The 17448-nt window shown below is 40.5% G+C and overlaps 8 non-coding genes across 8 annotated transcripts; all 8 read left to right on the top strand.

Moving 5' to 3' along the window:
- Positions 1 to 484: 484 nt before the first annotated feature.
- Positions 485 to 558, top strand: trnai-aau. Its single transcript has one exon. It is a non-coding gene; the product is annotated as a tRNA-Ile (tRNA).
- Positions 559 to 1523: 965 nt separating this feature from the next.
- trnai-aau lies at positions 1524 to 1598 on the top strand. The gene has a single exon. It is a non-coding gene; the product is annotated as a tRNA-Ile (tRNA).
- Positions 1599 to 1883: 285 nt separating this feature from the next.
- On the top strand, positions 1884 to 1956 carry trnar-ucg. The gene has a single exon. It is a non-coding gene; the product is annotated as a tRNA-Arg (tRNA).
- Positions 1957 to 2569: 613 nt separating this feature from the next.
- On the top strand, positions 2570 to 2644 carry trnai-aau. Its single transcript has one exon. It is a non-coding gene; the product is annotated as a tRNA-Ile (tRNA).
- A 259-nt stretch (positions 2645 to 2903) lies between these two features.
- Positions 2904 to 2976, top strand: trnar-ucg. Its single transcript has one exon. It is a non-coding gene; the product is annotated as a tRNA-Arg (tRNA).
- A 614-nt stretch (positions 2977 to 3590) lies between these two features.
- trnai-aau lies at positions 3591 to 3664 on the top strand. The gene has a single exon. It is a non-coding gene; the product is annotated as a tRNA-Ile (tRNA).
- A 282-nt stretch (positions 3665 to 3946) lies between these two features.
- trnar-ucg lies at positions 3947 to 4019 on the top strand. The gene has a single exon. It is a non-coding gene; the product is annotated as a tRNA-Arg (tRNA).
- A 614-nt stretch (positions 4020 to 4633) lies between these two features.
- On the top strand, positions 4634 to 4707 carry trnai-aau. The gene has a single exon. It is a non-coding gene; the product is annotated as a tRNA-Ile (tRNA).
- Positions 4708 to 17448: the final 12741 nt, after the last annotated feature.

The following is a 17448-nucleotide window of genomic DNA, read 5'->3' as shown; positions in this document are numbered from 1 at the left end:
CTTTTAAACGTGAAGTCTACAGTGTACCTTTTAAGCTAATTTCTTCCACAAACGCCAAGCTGCTAGGTGGTCACACCTGTTTGACCATCCAAATCATGTCCAATACTGTTCTGTCGTGGTTTACTGGAACAAATCTTGTTTTAAAAAGTCATCAAAAGCAGGCCAGTTAGCTCAGATGGTTTGAATGTGGTGCTAATAATGCTAAGCAGCGCCAGACACTTTAGGGGTACTATAACCGCAAAACCCTAAACCCAAGATAATCTCTATCCTCCTTTTGTTTGCACTAATGGGCCATTAACGCAACATGAGTCTCAATCTCTATGGCGCTGCTTTCCATGGCTATAGTAGCAAGGACAAAAACATATGCAGCACCTACAAACCATGCACAGCCAGGCAGCCCATCCAAAACTGGCCCAATTCTGCGCTTTCTAGTGCGCTTTCCTGTTTTATTTTTTTATTTTTTTTTTGAAAAGGCACCAAATCAGGCTGGTTAGCTCAGATGGTTAGAGTGTGGTGCTAATAATGCCAAGGTCATGGGTTTGATCCCCATACTGGCCAGAAGTGTTGATTTAGCACATTAATGTGTTTGCAATCGCACTGTACATTTCAAACATAGAGATAATTGAAGGGCATTCTGCTCAGCAAATGCAAATATTAAGGACAATGTAGAACTTAGTTCCACTAACTCACATGGTAGCAGTGTGTCTACCATTTTTTTTTTTTCCAAAAAGTTAACTGGCCAAGAAAACAGTCTGCCTTTTTGGCAAATTTTATCTCTCTGCTACTTTGCAGCTAAACCATGGCACTTCAGATTTGTAAAAAACAGTTTTTTTACAAAGCGTCGGCCCTAATGGACAAGGCGCTGTACTTCGAATCAGAAGATTGAGGCTTCGAGTCCCTTCGCTGGTTAAAAGATTCTCCCTAACTCAAAGAACTATGTGGTAGCTTGTTAGACTTTGATTCGGACAAGTCACCTACTGCTACAATGGCTTTTGAGATAGTTTAAAGTGTTTCGCTCTGCTGAAAAAAAAATATTTCTTCCAATAACTTTTAAACGTGAAGTCTACAGTGTACCTTTTAAGCTAATTTCTTCCACAAACGCCAAGCTGCTAGGTGGTCACACCTGTTTGACCATCCAAATCATGTCCAATACTGTTCTGTCGTGGTTTACTGGAACAAATCTTGTTTTAAAAAGTCATCAAAAGCAGGCCAGTTAGCTCAGATGGTTTGAATGTGGTGCTAATAATGCTAAGCGCGCCAGACACTTTAAGGGTACTATAACCGCAAAACCCTAAACCCAAGATAATCTCTATCCTCCTTTTGGTTTGCACTAATGGGCCATTAACGCAACATAAGTCTCAATCTCTAGTGGCTGCTTTCCATGGCTATAGTAGCAAGGACAAAAACTATGTACAGCACCTACAAACCATGCACAGCCAGGCAGCCCATCCAAAACTGGCCCAATTCTGCGCTTTCTAGCCTGTTTTATTTTTGGATTTTTTTTTTGAAATGGTAAAAAATCAGGCCGGTTAGCTCAGATGGTTAGAGCGTGGTGCTAATAACGCCAAAGGTCATGGGTTTGATCCCCATACTGGCCAGAAGTGTTGATTTAGAACATTAATGTGTTTGCACTTTCACTGTACGTTTCAAACATAGAGATAATTGAAGGGCATTCTGCTCAGCAAATGCAAATATTAAGGACAATGTAGAACTTAGTTCCACTAACTCACATGGTAGCAGTGTGTCTACCATTTAAGCTATTTTCTTCCACAAAAGTTAACTGGCCAGCGAAACAGTCTGCCTTTTTGGCAAATTTTATCTCTCTGCTACTTTGCAGCTAAACCATGGCACTTCAGATTTGTAAAAAAAACAGTTTTTTTTACAACCGCGTGGCCTAATGGACAAGGCGTCTGACTTCGAATCAGAAGATTGAGGGTTCGAGTCCCTTCGTGGTTAAAAGATCCTCCCTAACTCAAAGAACTATGTGGTAGCTTGTTAGACTTTGATTCGGACAAGTCACCTACTGCTACAATGGCTTTTGAGATAGTTTAAAGTGTTTCGCTCTGCTGAAAAAAAATATTTCTTCCAATAACTTTTAAACGTGAAGTCTACAGTGTACCTTTTAAGCTAATTTCTTCCACAAACGCCAAGCTGCTAGGTGGTCACACCTGTTTGACCATCCAAATCATGTCCAATACTGTTCTGTCGTGGTTTACTGGAACAAATCTTGTTTTAAAAAGTCATCAAAAGCAGGCCAGTTAGCTCAGATGGTTTGAATGTGGTGCTAATAATGCTAAGCAGCGCCAGACACTTTAGGGGTACTATAACCGCAAAACCCTAAACCCAAGATAATCTCTATCCTCCTTTTGTTTGCACTAATGGGCCATTAACGCAACATAAGTCTCAATCTCTATGGCGCTGCTTTCCATGGCTATAGTAGCAAGGACAAAAACATATGCAGCACCTACAAACCATGCACAGCCAGGCAGCCCATCCAAAACTGGCCCAATTCTGCGCTTTCTAGCCTGTTTTATTTTTGGAATTTTTTTTTTGAAATGGTAAAAAATCAGGCCGGTTAGCTCAGATGGTTAGAGCGTGGTGCTAATAACGCCAAGGTCATGGGTTCGATCCCCCATACTGGCCAGAAGTGTTGATTTAGAACATTAATGTGTTTGCACTTTCACTGTACGTTTCAAACATAGAGATAATTGAAGGGCATTCTTGCTCAGTAATACAATGATTATAACTCTACATGTTAGCAGTGTCTACCATTTAAGCTATTTTCTTCCACAAAAGTTAACTGGCCAGCGAAACAGTCTGCCTTTTTGGCAAATTTTATCTCTCTGCTACTTTGCAGCTAAACCATGGCACTTCAGATTTGTAAAAAAAACAGTTTTTTTTACAACCGCGTGGCCAAATGGACAAGGCGTCTGACTTCGAATCAGAAAATTGAGGGTTCGAGTCCCTTCGTGGTTAAAAGATCCTCCCTAACTCAAAGAACTATGTGGTAGATTGTTAGACTTTGATTTGGACAAGTCACCTACTGCTACAATGGCGTTTGAGATAGTTTAAAGTGTTTCGCTCTGCTGAAAAAAAAATATTTCTTCCAATAACTTTTAAACGTGAAGTCTACAGTGTACCTTTTAAGCTAATTTCTTCCACAAACGCCAAGCTGCTAGGTGGTCACACCTGTTTGACCATCCAAATCATGTCCAATACTGTTCTGTCGTGGTTTACTGGAACAAATCTTGTTTTAAAAAGTCATCAAAAGCAGGCCAGTTAGCTCAGATGGTTTGAATGTGGTGCTAATAATGCTAAGCAGCGCCAGACACTTTAGGGGTACTATAACCGCAAAACCCTAAACCCAAGATAATCTCTATCCTCCTTTTGTTTGCACTAATGGGCCATTAACGCAACATAAGTCTCAATCTCTATGGCGCTGCTTTCCATGGCTATAGTAGCAAGGACAAAAACATATGCAGCACCTACAAACCATGCACAGCCAGGCAGCCCATCCAAAACTGGCCCAATTCTGCGCTTTCTAGCCTGTTTTATTTTTGGAATTTTTTTTTTGAAATGGTAACAAATCAGGCCGGTTAGCTCAGATGGTTAGAGCGTGGTGCTAATAACGCCAAGGTCATGGGTTCGATCCCCATACTGGCCAGAAGTGTTGATTTAGAACATTAATGTGTTTGCACTTTCACTGTACGTTTCAAACATAGAGATAATTGAAGGGCATTCTGCTCAGCAAATGCAAATATTAAGGACAATGTAGAACTTAGTTCCACTAACTCACATGGTAGCAGTGTGTCTACCATTTAAGCTATTTTCTTCCACAAAAGTTAACTGGCCAGCAAAACAGTCTGCCTTTTTGGCAAATTTTATCTCTCTGCTACTTTGCAGCTGAACCATGGCACTTCAGATTTGTAAAAAACAGCTTTTTTAAAACCGCGTGGCCTAATGGACAAGGCGTCTGACTTCGAATCAGAAGATTGAGGGTTCGAGTCCCTTCGTGGTTAAAAGATTCTCCCTAACTCAAAGAACTATGTGGTAGCTTGTTAGACTTTGATTCGGACAAGTCACCTACTGCTACAATGGCTTTTGAGATAGTTTAAAGTGTTTCGCTCTGCTGAAAAAAAAATATTTCTTCCAATAACTTTTAAACGTGAAGTCTACAGTGTACCTTTTAAGCTAATTTCTTCCACAAACGCCAAGCTGCTAGGTGGTCACACCTGTTTGACCATCCAAATCATGTCCAATACTGTTCTGTCGTGGTTTACTGGAACAAATCTTGTTTTAAAAAGTCATCAAAAGCAGGCCAGTTAGCTCAGATGGTTTGAATGTGGTGCTAATAATGCTAAGCAGCGCCAGACACTTTAGGGGTACTATAACCGCAAAACCCTAAACCCAAGATAATCTCTATCCTCCTTTTGTTTGCACTAATGGGCCATTAACGCAACATAAGTCTCAATCTCTATGGCGCTGCTTTCCATGGCTATAGTAGCAAGGACAAAAACATATGCAGCACCTACAAACCATGCACAGCCAGGCAGCCCATCCAAAACTGGCCCAATTCTGCGCTTTCTAGCCTGTTTTATTTTTGGAATTTTTTTTTTGAAATGGTAACAAATCAGGCCGGTTAGCTCAGATGGTTAGAGCGTGGTGCTAATAACGCCAAGGTCATGGGTTCGATCCCCATACTGGCCAGAAGTGTTGATTTAGAACAATGTCCAATTTAAAACATTTCTTCTTTTAATAGGCTTTTGCAAAATAAAAACACAATGAATTTAGGTAAGAATTAACAAAATGTAAACATAACTTTTGATGGTTGAAACTCAACAGGGCACCTTTAGTATATTATATATCTGCGTTTGTGTGAGTTAAGGATCAATTTCGTTGTGTTGTTGAAAAGCGATTGATTCAATCGAGCAAACATCTAATACATCGAAGGACCGAGGAGTTCACTACCCCTGTTCCGCACGGGACCACGTAGTACCAGGGAGCTCGTGGGATTTAGAAATGACGGGGTAAGCAGAGTCTGTATTTTACTTGAATTTACTGACATTATCCCACATATGATGCCAAGGCTTCTGTAGAAACGCAGCCAACATGACCCTAAATCACAAAGATGCACAGATTCACACGGGACTAATATTATCATACAACCTCTGTTTGGCGAAATATGGTAGGTTAATTACTGACATGGCAGATTAGCGCATGGATTAAGATCACAGACAACCTCCGTGAGAATTATTACAAAGTACCAGAGGTCCCCGGGTAATACTAGTCCGTGCGTTAATAGGGCTTTAGGTGGGATTTACTTTCCAACACAAGTAAAATCCAAAATAAAACAGGGCTCCAGTGTAAAATAGTTAGTTTAAAAGAATGAAGAATTTTACCCTGTGCTCAATTCAATGCCTATTGTGTTTGGAACCACCAGTTATGCAGCTAAAAATGTAAAGAGTCCTGACATTTCATTCCTCTGTTGAGGCAAAAAAGCGGCTTCCCGCAGACTAAACCGGCAGAAGTTACCACAGTTGTTCAGGCCTAATGGCTCTAAATAAGACCGTGTTACTATTCAGCTCGAGAGAAAAGGAAGAAAGGAAAAAATCACGAGAGAAGCTTCACGTCTGGCATCAACGTTTAAATTCTTGTGTCTGTTCTGCTTCGGTGAATGCACTTCTCAGAGATCAGACGGGGATCATGTGCCGAGCGCCTCTTCTCCAGTTGCTACCTCCGTGAGACCGGCCGGACTGACCGCACACATTCCCTCCAGAGGAACAGTACCAGCCTCTGATGAGGAAATAAAGGCTGCATTGTCTCCGCGCTGCTCACGACAAAGGGAGCAGAAGCAATCTGAGGTTTCACAGAGAAAGTCTCACAACAACAACCAGTCCTGACGGCGGTAATTGCTGCGTAGCGCCACACATGAATACCCCCCCCACAAATCAGCCCTCGGGCCTCGCTTGTGCATCCAGGCAAAGGGCACTACTCAGACAATCAGAGGCATCCTATCTCAAACGCTCGTACCCATGGCAACAGCAAACTGCGGGTCGGATTGTATTAAAAGTGTTTCTGATAACTTGTCACGTGTGAAGTCTAGTGAGCCGGTCCTGCTGGCTGGTTTTTAAAGAGGCAATATGTTTGTAGTAATATTGGTCCCAAGATATAAGAAAAATAATGGATGAGGTGGAGGTGAAGGACGCCATGATGCGATGCGCACTGTGGCATGACGCGTCTCTGCTGAGACTCTGGTCATAACATTAGTCAAAGCAGCTGTAATCTTTATTTTAAAACGTTCACTTTGTAGTGTTGAAGCTAAGGAGAATTATCAGCCGAATCTGCAGCTCCAGGAGCTTTAAGGAGCCTTGTTTAGCTGTCTGACCCACACAGTACTATCCTATATTATCTCATCAATACGCAGCAAAGGCAGTGAAGAAGTAGATCGCAAGCTCGTAAAGATCATTGGAAACAATGCAGGTTTTATGTTCAGATGTTCAAAACGTCGACCGGCGCGAAATGAGGACGGAAATGCACGCAGCACAATTTTCAGAGCTCAAGGAGCCACACTGTGAGTTTAGTTGGAACACCGAATGTAGCCTAAACAGAAACGTTTGTCCACAGGGCACCTTTCAGAAAAATGATGTGGGTTGCTAAAATGTGCCAAAACGATACGAGAGATTGTACACTATCCAAAATACTTTCACAGAAAATGTCGTCGGTGTTTTAACGTGTGATGTATGATGTTTAAATTAGAAAAATATTGTACAAATGTAGTAGTGAACAAGACTAAGAAGTAGTCATAGTTATTGGTAATTTCTCTCCTGATATTGGAACGGTAATTAGAAAGTATTACTGTAAGGAATGATACCCCGGTCACATCAGCCAACTTAAGCCAAAAATAAGCCAAAGGAAACAGCAGACATACAGAGTGGAGACAGCTGATTGATTGGTGATCAGCAGCATGTGTTTTCCTTCTAGGATGACTGAGGTAATGAACTCTCTGGAGCCCGGTACAGAGGACTTCAGCGGGGGTGGAGCAGAAGCAGATCAGGCTGCGTGATCCTTCCAGGTGTGTGTGTGTGTGTGTGTGTGTGTGTGTGTGTGTGTGTGTGTGTGTGTGTGTGTGTGTTGCAGTCCTGTTTTATTGGAGTAGACAGCACACAGTGGTGAGTCGCAGGAGTAAAATGTGGGTTGACGTGACGAAGGTGATTATGTGGACTCAGTCCTGCTGGGAGTAAATGCAGTGTTCGAATTATCCCGTGAGCTTCGGGAGGGGTAGAGCTATTGCGACTGGTGACGTCTCTCTGGTTTATATAGGCTTGCCACACATGAGAACCACTAATCTATATGCCAAATTCCCTGAATATTAGTGCAGATTCCCTCTGGCTTAGTTTCACCAAGATACGGACAATATTTGCTTGAACTAGCTAGCTAGACTATGACTTCATTATAGATGAGAGAAACACTATGAGCAACCTAGTTAAGAGAGTTCTGAAAACCTGTTTAGGTTTACGAGCTGCTCATAAGCACAGCGCATGATGATATAACATACGCAGTCAGGCAGAGATTAAAGTTGATTCAGCCACTTACTCTTAATTTCGCATGACACACCTCTGTACCCGTACGTACGCTTTGACAGCTAGTGAAGTGATATCTGATTTGATTTGATTTATTTTTATTTGACAAACAACATAATCCAAATGATAGCATGTTATTTCCAACATGGTCCTTGGTTTTAGAACATAACAATAACACATAACAAAGACCTATTGCAGGACAAAGACAATAACATATAATACAGATCATCCAAGGTTAATATATATATATATATATATATATATATATATATATATATTTTATCAAAGAACCATAGCAACGTACCCAGAGAAATGGTACAGCCCAATGGGGGTGAGGGTTTGAAAATCGTATTTCATTAGATTATTTCCTGAATTGTTGGTATGTGATGGTAATACCTCATTTAACTACATACAATTTTGGATTGGCTAACATTATATTTTATTAAATTTTTTTCAGTACCCCCAAACTATTATTTTCATCCCTTTTGGGGAGGGTCCAAGTCTCATCTAGGGGGTCGGACCCCCAATACCCCAGTAATTCGAACAGTGAGTAAATGGTATGAGTCTTATCCAGCTGAGTGATTTATCATCTACTACTGTACGATTTATTTTTATAAGCATAATGTACCATCATTAAGTTTAAAGGCGTGATCACTCATGCTTTCTTTTATGGTGCCGGTGAGATTGTTCTGTTTGATAAAAATTTAGTATGATATCTGCTGGAATTGGACTTTCTTTGGTAAAACAGCTCAAGATAACTACAACGAAATGGATTGACTTTTTTACTTTTGTGTTTTAGATGTATGAACATATAACCATTAGAGTCAGGACCTGTTTCCCATTCAAATATATTAATTCAAATGCAGTTAAAACAATGTTTATAGGTAACTTAGACAGCTAAATAATGTGCAGTTTTCCACTAAATTTAAAAATTGAGTAGACCTCTTTTACGTCTCTTGTCCTGTAAATAACCGGGGTTGGTATGTATATATACATACATACATATATAACATAATTGATCAAAATGTTCATGCTCATATTAACCATGTCAATATCAGTTGTCAATGTATAATATATCAGCTAAGAGTGTAATATAATATCTAGGAATTCTGTTAAATTTGAAACAAAGTCAAAACATAAAAAATATAAACCTGCCAGTGCACTTTTCATGGAAATCTCTCTTTTGGAATAACAGAAGAAATGAAACATGAAGTTTGTTCACATTCGAGCATTTTCACTTTCACTTAAAACAGTAGCTATATTATTTTTTTACTTATTTAAGGTTTTTTTTATGAATACTATCCTTATTAGCATATATTGATATTGCTAACATACAGTGCCTTGCGAAAGTATTCGCCCCTTGAACGTTTCGACCTTTTGCCACATTTCAGGCCCTCAAACATAAAGATATAAAACTGTAATTTTTGTGAAGAATCAACAACAAGTGGGTCCCAATTATGAAGTGGAACGAAATTTATTGGCTATTTCAAACTTTTTTAACAAATAAAAACTGAAAAAAGTGCGCGCTAAATTATTCAGCCCCTTTACTTTCAGTGCAGCAAACTCTCTCCAGAAGTTCAGTGAGGATCTCTGAATGATCCAATGTTGACCTAACATGACTAATGATGATAAATAGAATCCAGCTGTGTGTAATCAAGTCTCCGTATAAATGCACCTGCTCTGTGATAGTCTCAGAGGTCCGTGTAAAGCGCAGAGAGCATCATGAAGAACAAGGAACACACCAGGCAGGTCCGGAGATACTGTTGGCGGAGAAGTTTAAAGCCGGATTTGATACAAAAAGATTTCCCAAGCTTTAAACATCCCAAGGAGCACTGTGCAAGCGATAATATTGAAATGGAAGGAGTATCAGACCACTACAAATCTACGAGACCGGCCGTCCCTCTAAACTTTCAGCTCATACAATGAGAAGACTGATCAGAGATGCAGCCAAGAGGCCCATGATCACTCTGGATGAACTGCAGAGATCTACAGCTGAGGTGGGGAGACTCTGTCCATAGGACAACAATCAGTCGTATACTGCACAAATCTGGCCTTTATGGAAGAGTGGCAAGAAGAAAGCCATTTCTTAAAGATATCCATAAAAAGTGTCGTAAAAGTTTGCCAAAAGCCACCTGGGAGACACACCAAACATGTGGAAGAAGGTGCTGTGGTCAGATGAAACCAAAATCGAACTTTTGGCAACAATGCAAAACGTTATGTTTGGCGTAAAAGCAACACAGCTCATCACCTCTGAACACACCATCCCCACTGTCAAACATGGTGGTGGCAGCATCATGGTTTTGGGCCTGCTTTTCTTCAGCAGGGACAGGGAAGATGGTTAAAATTGATGGGAAGATGGATGGAGCCAAATACAGGACCATTCTGGAAGAAAACCTGATGGAGTCTGCAAAACCTGAGACTGGGACGGAGATTTGTCTTCCAACAAGACAATGATCCAAAACATAAAGCAAAATCTACAATGGAATGGTTCACAAATAAACATATCCAGGTGTTAGAATGGCCAAGTCAAAGTCCAGACCTGAATCCAATCGAGAATCTGTGGAAAGAACTGAAAACTGCTGTTCACAAACGCTCTCCATCCAACCTCACTGAGCCCGAGCTGTTTGCAATGAGGAATGGGCAAAAATGTCAGTCTCTCGATGTGCAAAACTGATAGAGACATACCCCAAGCGACTTACAGCTGTAATCGCAGCAAAAGGTGGCGCTACAAAGTATTAACTGAAGGGGGCTGAATAATTTTGCGCGCGCCCAATATTTCAGTTTTTATTTGTTTAAAAGGTTTGAAATATCCAATAAATTTCGTTCCACTTCATGATTGTGTCCCACTTGTTGATTCTTCACAAAAAATTACAGTTTTATATCTTTATGTTTGAGGCCTGAAATGTGGCAAAAGGTAGAAAAGTTCAAGGGGGCCGAATACTTTCGCAAGGCACTGTAACATAGGTATGTAGTATATACATTTTTTTGTTTGTTTCAGCATGATGGTGTTAGATACAATGAATGTCGGGTAGTCTTAATTATGACAAGGTGTGCATGAACTGTTTTGACAGAAGTAATGCAGCTCTGACATGTCACATTTGGAGGCCTGCTATTGGCTGATTTAGAGCTTGATGAAAGGCATTTTGGGGTCGGACCCTAATTGTAGTTTTACATGATGTAGCACCAATGAATCACACTTTGCTAAATGTTTCTTTCAGCTTCTTTATACAAAGCTTCTAAGTCCCAGTTTTATACATCCTAACTAGACCAACGATGTGTCGAAATATTTAGATATTTTGATATCTGATTAGAAAATAGAAAAGCTTATGCACATTTTCAAGTCCAGCTGCAAATCTTTCATCTGATACACAAAGTTGTCCTAATCCGATTTTTACCGCATTGTTGTTCTTCCACATGTTATGAATAATGATGTTCATAACCCTCCAGTTAAACCCCTACATAAGCTTTAAACAGATCTTCCGGATACCCGCGAAAGATATCCAAAGCTGTTCAAGAGGCTTCCCTCCATCGTTGGGTCGGGCGATGGATGGAGCCGAGGTGGAGAGCGGCGCAGCCCCGCTGGCCGCCGGAACGAACCGAACTCTCGATCGGCCAAACGGAGAGACCGAGTACAGACGAACAAACAGAGAGGCCGAGTGCGGACGGAACAAACGGAGAGGCAGAGTGCAGACGCAACAAACTGCAGGTGATGAGGAGGGGGAGGTCACTGAGAGGTTGTTTTATTTGGTGTGATGCCACAGTGGAAAGGTTCCTTTCTGTTATTAATTTATTATTGACCCAGGGCACTTTTTCGCGCAGAAACTCGAGTGAGGATAATGACCTCTTCTGAAGAGTCCATCATGTTTTTTTTCTACTTGGTTACTAGTAACTTTGCGGAGGAGGGTGGGTGGTGCGCGACCACGGCTCGTGTCATGTGGATGCAACAGCAGCGGTGTTGTAATTACTTAGAATTCCTCATGGGGGAGGCAGAAACTACGCACTATAGCTTTAAGTCCATTTTTCTCGCCTTCGAGGAAGAAGTTTTTCAAATATAAAAAGTTCATGGATTAAAAATTGAGAATAGAAAGGCTCATAATCGACACAAGGTGTCATGGCAGCAGTTTTACAGACGTCTCTTTTACAATGCAATACCACTGGACACTGGACAAAATCAGCGGAAAGGCTGTGCGCTGTTCTTGGGGGCGCGGGATCCCGCTGTCGGGTATTCTAATTCACCATAATACCCGCTCGCTCTACAGGATCCCTATACATACGCATTTTACTGTTGCAAGAGCTAGTTTTAAGTGCTTTATATACAGTTGGTAAGTTTGGTCCAGAGGCTCCAAACCTTGGCGCCGGGCCCTCCAAAGGGTCACCTGATAAATTGGGGTTGTTGAATGAGGTTGTGAGATAAATAATGGGAGAGGGACTAATAACAATTTTGTATTTACTTTTGAAGCTGTTGGGAAATATTGAATCATTTGACCTCTTTAGGCCTCCGATATTTATTTAAATATATCCATCTGACAGGTTTAGAGGGGAAATGATCCTTTGGTGGAACTGATAACAACTGATAGTCATCTGAAATATGACAAGGAGCCCCAACTACACACTGATTTTAAAAAAGCTCACCAGCCAGAACAGTTGTGAGTCACTGGTTTAATTTTGCACACTCTATTTTATTTAACATAAGCTTATCATAAGTGTTTTTATTTCAAATCACAATACAGTAACTAATAAATATAGCCGTCAAATAATTGTTGTGCAGTGAATAATAATACAATAAGACAATATTTTCCTCTGAAATGTAGTGAGTAGTCAAAATTATACTTTTAGTAGAGTACTTGAGTAAATGTATTTAGTTACTCCGACTGGGTTCATACAGTCATGCAAGCAGCTGTTGAGTGTTCTCTCAAACATGAGGAGCTTCGCCCGCGTCAGAAATAACAAGAACACACATCCGTCTCTTTAAACCCATAAAGGTTACTTCCTGTAATTACTTTTTGCTTAGCGACGCACTTCATTCTCACCTGAATGAAGGACGAAAGTATAGTGATTATACTGCGGCACAGAAATCTGATGATATGCATGACTGAGATGAAAAATGAATTGTAACATTGAGTCAGTCGCTGCTGGAGTCATACAGCTCGGGATTAACACGATTCTCCACTCAGGGGGAATCATTAGAGGGAACACACTTTTTAGCTCAGTGCATGCCATCCAGTGTGGATCAGCAGCTTTCCTTGAACTTGATCAGCATTCATGCTGCTTCTGAGGACCACGTGATGCTGTGAAATGCAGCTGAACAGAAGCATTCACCACATTTGATACATAGATTTGGGGATTGTTGCCAACAAAGCTGTAAGAGAATATCAGTTGTATTCAAACTCATTTTAAAAGGGACATCCTATCTAGATAGTTTTTGTTATTTTCCAGGGTTTCCCCCAGTGTACTGTAAGCCTGGTGGCCCACCGGGCCTAAGTTGCCCCCCACCGGGCCTAAAACACTGGGAATTGTTGTTTAATGTATTTTTAAGACGTTTTTTAATCTACAGTTACAGTGAGGCTACTTGATTGGAAATTTAGACAGAGTCATATTTTCAAATCTCCAGTTAGCTTTTAGCACTGACTTAAAGGTGCAGTAGGTAAGCCTTATAAAACTAACTGTCTGTCATATTTGCTGAAACTGACCCTATGTTCCAGTAGAACTGGTAATTAAAAAAATAAATCCAGCTCCTCTGGCACCACCTACAGCCTGTAGTGTGATTTGCAAAAATCCACAGCTCCCTGTTCAGATGCACCAATCGGGGCCGGGGGGGTGTCTAACTGCGTGTCAATCACTGCTCATGCACATGCATTCATTCTCTCTTGTGGTGGGAGGGGCTTAGGAGACTGTTTTGGGCTTTAGTGGAAAGGTGGGAGGGACTGAGAAGTCCTGGATCTTCGCAATCCTACCTTAAATGTTGGTCCCTATTAAATCTGTCTTATAGCTTTTTAAAAGTCCATATTTCTGTTATCACCGAAACTTTTTGGCTCTACATTAATGCTGCCATCAGTGTTGTGACTGCCTCCAGAGGAACCCTCCTCCAAAATAAAGACACTTGCCACTGGGCTAAACAAATTTTCTGGGGGGAAACTTATTAAGGATCTGGGCCCTTTTTAATTAAAGTTGCAACATGAGATTATTTCCTCTCCTATTGATTCTTACACAATAAACTAACCAGAACCAACTGCATACAATGACTCCTGTGCTTGAGCATGCAGGAGACCTGTAGGACTCAGAAATATAACTACAATTTGAAAGCGACAATCATTTAAAAGAAATGTGTTGCCACTGTTTATGTATACTCGTAAATTGCTTTTGTAAAACCGGCTCCTGATTTTCAGATCCATCAGAAATAAGACGATGAAAAAACAAGAATGGTAAAGCTTGAAAACACTTGTGTGTAGCATATTTAAAGTATTTAGTGTACAGGGTTCACAGTACAGCTTACTTACTTTCCCTCTTGCGCCGCCATGAGGTTCCATTAGTGGTTTTGAGTGAAATGTGTCAACAACAATTGAATGGATTGCTGTGAAATTTAGTACAGACATTCATGTTCCCCTCAGGATCAACTTTGGTGATCAACAACACTTCTAATTTGTCTAATGCTTTGGTTTATGACCAAATACCTGCAAAAGTATTGACATTCCCATCAGCCTCAGCTGTACTAATTGGCAAATGTTACCATGCTAACCAAGACATTCTCACTCCCATCGTGTGAAATATGGGCGCTTGGGCATGTGCCTTTGGGCTTTGTAAAGTCTCCTTTAGTGTCATATTTAGACGAACTTGGTCGGGCTCCTGGCGTCACTTTTGATGCTCTGGGTCGGACGATCGTTTAACTGACATACGGCACAAGAATGGGACAGTTAGCTTTAGGAAAAGGTGGCGGGTGGGGTTACAAAATTTACATTTCAATGACACGCAGGTCTCCCTGGGTGAAAGTCCTGTGTTGTTTGACCCATCTACCACCACAACCAACCTCCTCACGCAGCATTTCGGTCTTTATACTACTAGCTACCATTGGCGCTTTTAATATTGGACATCTCAAAGCGCCGTGAGCTGCTGCTCTGCCCGGTGCGCGCCCCGCATACATGCTGAAGGGTGATTTTGCGTCGGTATATCTGACGCTGAGAGTCACTGCCCAAGCGTCTGTTTTTAACCAGTTGGGAGTGAGAAATGGGCTAAAATGCTAGTCTAAGAATGCTAGTCTGTTTTTAAAGCATCTCTGTGTCCGAGTACAGTCTCACAGAGCGGCTGGCATGGCTGCGGAGTCTTGTTTTTAGATTTAGATTTATTAGACAGTAAAAGAAATAAATGCATAACAAGATGCCAACACAGTGACATTGTACATTTATCAGAGCTGTCGAGGATAACACAAGAAAGTTACAAACTTATTTCCATTGTGGTCCTCGTTATAGTCTGACAAAGATGTCCAGGCAAGCTACAGATGACTAAAAGGTACCTTATGTACACTCAACCACATCCAAATACAAAATAAATACAAATATATACGCTGTAATAATAAATATTCATTTAAGACTACATAAAAGATTGAATCTAATTAGCATTTAACAACCATTCACCACATGCTCGATTAAAATTGATTGTTGAATGTGCAGAGTACCGTAACACAAGTCCTGTGAAAGTATCTGCAGTGGTAGTTGGATCCGGAGAAGGGTTTCAAAGTCAGCTTTATATCTTGTTGAAAGATTGGGGAGTGATCCAGCATCTGCATGTTTTTTTTTCTCCAGATGAGGACCAGTCGAATGTCGACGCGGACCAAGAGGCTCTTCAGGGCGGAGATTCAGGACTCCAACTGAACAAACGCTCTTCCCGCGTAATCCACTGTGAGTGTGTTACTGTGAGTGTGTCCAGACTCGGATGGATGAAAAAGAGTCCAATAGAAGAGCACGTTGCATTGATAGAAAGATCACGGAGACATTGTAGAGAGGGTAGAGAAACAGATTTCCAAACCCCAGCTCACGGGCTTGGATCCAGAGTCGTGTTAAATACATTTACAGAAGGTGTTTAGGTTTTTTTCGTGCACGCTTCTTCCTCTGACGGAGGAGGTTATTCTGACACATGTGAGATTATAAAGATGATTGAAGGGATCACATTCCGGTTTGCCTTTTGGCTACTTTCTTTTCACGAGAAGCTGCCTTGAAATGAAGAAAATATAGTCTTGGCAGAAGACGAAGTTTTTAATGTCAGAATTCAAGCACCTATTCTCCAGTTTAAGTATTTGAGGGTTTTGTCGTCTATTAAGACTGTTGTCATATTTCCAGCTTTGTGATTTTGATGTTTTTAATTTTAATAAACGAAATGTTCTCTCTCTCCACTCCAAGCCCCGTCGGTCCACGTATATCATCTGGTCTGGACAGGTGTTTCTAAATGCTGTCTTAAGTATTTAGGTCATGTGTGCCATATTACTACTACTACTACTGTATTTTGTGCACAGTTTTTACATTAACTCTAGATGTAAATTACATCACTGTATGGTAAGTGCTGATTGCTGTAGTTTTGGTGATGCTTGGTCTCACTAGTCACTTTGTAATAATAGCTAGGATGTTTTAAAGAACAGTGTTTGATGAAGAACGCCTTCATCGCTTTATTCGATGTTATTACGACACATTCTTTAATAAATTATAATATGTCGTCTTCATACAATTGGTGTTAAAGAGAATGTAATTGTGTTCTGTTTTACTTATTGGAGCAATATGTTCACAGGAATTTTAAAGGCAGTCCATTTTGTTACAGAAGTTAAAAATAACCAGTATATTTTAGACGTGTGTCGCTTGTCACAGACATGATATTTTTTAAATTATTGGAAGCCTAAAATATTGCACAAGTAATAAACCTTTTCAAAGTTCTTAAACCGCTCTTTCATTTACTGTCCCTGTGGTTTGTGATGGTCAAAGGGAAGGTAAGGTTTACTCTGACTGGTTGGGATTCCTGTATTCAAAAACCTACTACTATACTAGCAGTAGTACATACTGATTTGCCCAAATGTAGCATAGCATTCAGTATGCAAACAAAAGCTAAATCTGCAGTATGCCAATGTTACCTGGATGTCATACTGATTTGGAAAATTCTCAAGTATGTATGCATCAGACCAGTTAGGACTGTGCAGATAATTGAATTTTAATCGTGATTTTGATTTTGGCTCCTAATGATCACAAAAACAATGTAATCGAGAAAAACTATAATTTTGCACATTAAATTTTTTCAAGTAAACTATTAATTATCTTGTGTTCTGAAGAACACGTTCACTTTCGCCCCTCCAAAGGCTAAACTCACTCAGCCAATAGTCAGCAGGTCCTGTTTGTAGTATCTGGTAGCATTTCAAAATCAGCTCAGGAAGAGATGGAGGGAAAGAAACAGCGTTTGGTGAGCAAGAAGGGGACAACCAATTACCCACTTCTAATAGGTTCGGATTTCCAGTCAACAAGTAATCATGTTAAAGGTTCCATGACATGGTGCTCTTTTGGATGCTTTTATATAGACCTTAGTGGTCCCTCAATACTATTGTATTCAGTCCTTTTATATAGACCTTAGTGGTCCCCTAATACTGTATCTGAAGTCTCTTTTATATACACCTTGTAGTGCCTCTTAACTGTATTCTGAAGTCTCTTTTATATAGACCTAGTGGTCCCCATACTGTATCCTAAAGTCCTCTTATATATAGGCCTTAGTGGTCCCCTAATACTGTATCTGAAGTCTCTTTTATATAGACCTTAGTGGTTGTCCTAATACTGTATCTGAAGTCTCTTTTATATAGACCTTAGTGGTCCCTCTGGTTCTTTTATATGATTATGGGGTCCCT

The sequence above is a fragment of the Perca fluviatilis genome, chromosome 7 (assembly GCF_010015445.1).
Source record: "Perca fluviatilis chromosome 7, GENO_Pfluv_1.0, whole genome shotgun sequence".
In the NCBI taxonomy this organism is placed as follows: Eukaryota; Metazoa; Chordata; class Actinopteri; order Perciformes; family Percidae; genus Perca; species Perca fluviatilis.
Note: the sequence above shows the minus strand (reverse complement) of the source record. Positions and strands in the feature narration are given on the sequence as shown.